Below are 4048 nucleotides of genomic sequence, written 5' to 3' on the forward strand. Positions count from 1 at the left end.
ACTCGTTTCGATCTTTCAGTGTTGTAGCGTATGATGTGTGAAAAAGGTATTTGGATCGTGAACACGTGTCCATCGATCGTGTTAAATAAAAAAGACATAAAAAAGTGCTGAAAATCTGATCCATAAACTAGCAAAATTTCTTCCCAGGGATGTAGTTACGTGACGCGTGTAAAGGTGCGTTTAGACGAAACGAACGAATGATTATTCCCCCCCACCACTTCGACAAAATTCAAGTCCAAACGAGCATAAACCAATGCTGAATGTACGAAGAATTGTTGGAAGTGGGGGAGGACGAACGAGCATTCGTTCGTTTGATCTAAACGCACCTTAAGAAACTGACGAAACGTACTCGCGAAAACGTCTCTAATGTGTTTGTACTCTATGGTGGAAAAAAAGAAACAACTGCTTGTAATCCTATCTAATCTGTCCCGACGAAATGCCCGGGATTGAAATCGAGTAACTCAGAAATTAACGTAGCGATAAGCCCAGCACTAGATATATCAGATCTTATTTTTTAAGCAGCGTAAGGATTTTTGAGTGTGTAAGAAAAGTGGCGTGGCACGAGAGCGAATGTAAAGAAAACACAGCGAATCGACGGTCGAGATTCACGATTTCTTCTACGATACTGGTTGTTCGCCTGTGTTTTCTATGATCAAACCTGCGAATGCACGGAAGGAACCTTAATTAGAATTGTCCGATTGTAATTAAATATATATTGTGTACATGTCGGATCCAAGTGTCGTCGATAGTCGACGAAAAAGGAAGAAGAGGATAAAAAGAAAAAAAGAGAGTATCACTCTTATTATAATAGAATGACGTTACGAAGAAAAATTGTATATTTTACAATGAGTCGTATTAAGCCGAGAGGAAGAAAAAAAAATTAAGCGAAGCGCATCGTATTGTATTGCTAGTCAATCGGCACGCGTTCACAAGGCGAATAAAACAGAAAATCGAAAGAATGGTGTGATTCGACAAGGGTAATGTAGAGAAATATGATCGAGTAAATTAATCGTGTAACGAATATTAAATTATTGTACAAAAAATTTAACGCCGATAGTTTGTAAGGCCTATCGTTTTACTTTTATGAGATCGACTTGTTTATATCGTACGACGTTATTCAAACACTACTGTGCTGCCACAAACGGCGCGGCGCAGAAACTCGTATCTATGCATACACGATTCATTCACGTTCCTTTCGCGTATGGTAGACAAGCTGGAGTTCTAACTTTAGTTCGAGGATTATTCTCTCTTCGCTGATCTTCATTTCAAACGCTCCTTTTCTTTTCTCGTAAAATGATGTGTAGTAAAAATTGTACGATACTTATTACCTGGAATTACTTTCGAGCATTTTTTCATTCTATAAAAAATATTCACGAAAAGTGTTTATATGTACGAAGATAAGAATCGTGAATGAAGAAGAGATAATAACGAACTCTTGAGCAAGGAAAAATTCCTGCTTGTCTCTCTATACAGTAGCGGCTGACTTCGATGTACAATCCCAATTCTTCGACCTCGTACACTTTGAATCATTTCCAATTTCAAAGAAAGAAAAAAAAAACAAAAAGACTCACGAGGCTTCACGAAGCTGTCAGCGTGGGAGGGGTGAAGCCAGGAAACGAGTTTTAAAGTCAGAGAATCAGCCGACCAAAACGAGAGTCAACATACGCGCGGACACACTGTACATTCGTGTAAAGCATAGCGGAGCCTTATTGAGAAAGCAATATGCATCCTTAAAAATTGCTTAAAAGTATTTTCAAGCTGCTAATTCTACTCGAGTATAATTAATTCCTATCCTAAGGTAACATCAAGGCGTCCTGAATCCTCGGAAAATGCCGATCGTCTTCTGCAGTTCTGTTAACCACAAAACTGACAGAAGACTACGTTTCGTTTGCCACTAATGGTATCCACGGATAGTACGTTCTCAAACAACACAACTTTTTTAGTTGTTTGTAGATAATTAATCATTTTGATCGTTTACATTACTATGTAATCGTCTAACACGTCCGCTGCCACCAGAAAATCATGAGAAACATGATCCACCGATTCGTAGCTCAGCCAGCATATAATACACAACAGACACACACGCACATACTGTCTCAGCGTTCGATGTACGATTCGTGAAGGTAGTCGTCCATCACACGAAGGCTGCGTCGACTTTTATGTTGTACGGTGACCGACCGACGTATTGTCGACGCTCGCACACAGGGCAAAATATTCTGCGTCGACTATAGTTCGACAGTGGTGGCGAACGTATTAACTGCGTACTGTTCAGAGCTGGAAAGAAATCCCGCGGAAGGAATGCGGGTCTGATTGGGCCCAGTGAAATAGACCCACACTACCTCACACGGATTTTCGGCCGTAGCATATTATTGGCCGAAGTGGTTACACATACTAACTGGATCGTGTAACGAAGAGAGTAAACGAGACGTATCGAGACTGAGTGAGATAGTGCAAAGCGATAGCTGCACTTGGCATAAGCATGAACTCAGAATGCTAACTAGTAATATAATATAAAAATTTTCTTATTTTTCGTAATATGTTCAGAAAAGTATTACTACTAATTTGGTGAGATCCTTCTGGTGAGTTTAACACGACTTCGTACAGATTCTTTTTAATTCACATTTTGAATTTAAAAATAGTAAGAGAAAATAAATAATATTTTAGTAATAGTTTAATTCATAAATATTTAATAATAAGCACACATATATAACTGAGATATAATAATTATCGCGAAAGTTACTAAATATTTGAAAAGTTGTGTAAGTGGTCCTATAAATGGTCTTCTCATCCGTGGAGTAGTGCTTCCCGAATTACGCTATTAAAAATACTTTCATTAGGTCATGTTCATTTTTATCAGAATAAACTCTTAATTACAGTTTTCAAAAATAAATATATAAAAAGGAGATCACACAGATTACCTATTTTTACGGTCGGGAAAAGCGAATACCCTCTTAAGGATACGTTTAATTTTATTATATAACAAGTTTTATTATATGCGTAAATATAAATGAAAATATTCATGTTTTGCTAGTACAGTAGGACCCCGTATCCGCGGTTCGGTACTTGATATCTATGGTAGATCATGGCAGGTGTCCCCCGTGAATAATGGAATGCTACTACTATGTCAGCGTGTCCCGCCCAAGCCTAAATGTGTAGGTTGCGAGAACGTTAGAGGTGGACTCAGGCGGAGCGAGCGAAGTGCCTCTCTTACCCCTGTGCCGTCTCGCGGGACTTCTTTCCAGCTCTGCACAGTACACGTTTTGAACATACTTTTGAAAATAATGCAACATATCGTTCTAATAACAAACATGTTATCTTGTACTATTCGGTTGAAAGGTTAATGTGAACATTTTCGCAATACTACGATCAAAAGACAAACACGGTTGCAATGGTACCGATTAGAAAATATAGTACAATTGTGACGTTCGTGCCATCAAATTTTCTCAGTAATCTTCGAAAATAAAAGGTTACTCTATACGACGATTTATTCTATGTAAATTGCAATTAACTTTCGGTACACGTATAATCACGTTCAAGAAACTAACGTTCTACCGTGGGTGGCAGCTAGAGTTCTCTCGACTCCATGTGTAAATACACTTCCGAAGATAGTGCGTATAAGAATCATTCATCGCCTATACGATACAATTTTCTCCTACTTATCAAAACTTTATTAAAATGTATAGTAAAAAAATGCGAGCACTATTCCGATTCCAGCGGCTTCCTCTTTGCTGCCTTTACGGTAGTTGATTTGTCTATGTGTCGAAAATGTGTAAATATATATCATTGAGAAGACGGAAGAAGAGGCCGAAGGAAATACAAGGTGTTCGAGAAAAATAGTAGCGGCGCTCCGTATTTTGACGTAAAAAATAAGCGAACGCGTAGACTCGTGAAACCGAGCGGAGAGACAGTGGTTTTAGCGAGTCCCTAGGCCATAACATAGGTCACTAAATATAACATTATAGGGATATTCCAGCGTTATTTTGTACATAAACAACTTTATCAACGGATATTAAGAAGTCATCAATAAATCTACATATAAAAAGTGTCA

Source organism: Habropoda laboriosa, unplaced genomic scaffold (assembly GCF_001263275.1).
Source record: "Habropoda laboriosa isolate 0110345459 unplaced genomic scaffold, ASM126327v1 scaffold175, whole genome shotgun sequence".
In the NCBI taxonomy this organism is placed as follows: domain Eukaryota; kingdom Metazoa; phylum Arthropoda; class Insecta; order Hymenoptera; family Apidae; genus Habropoda; species Habropoda laboriosa.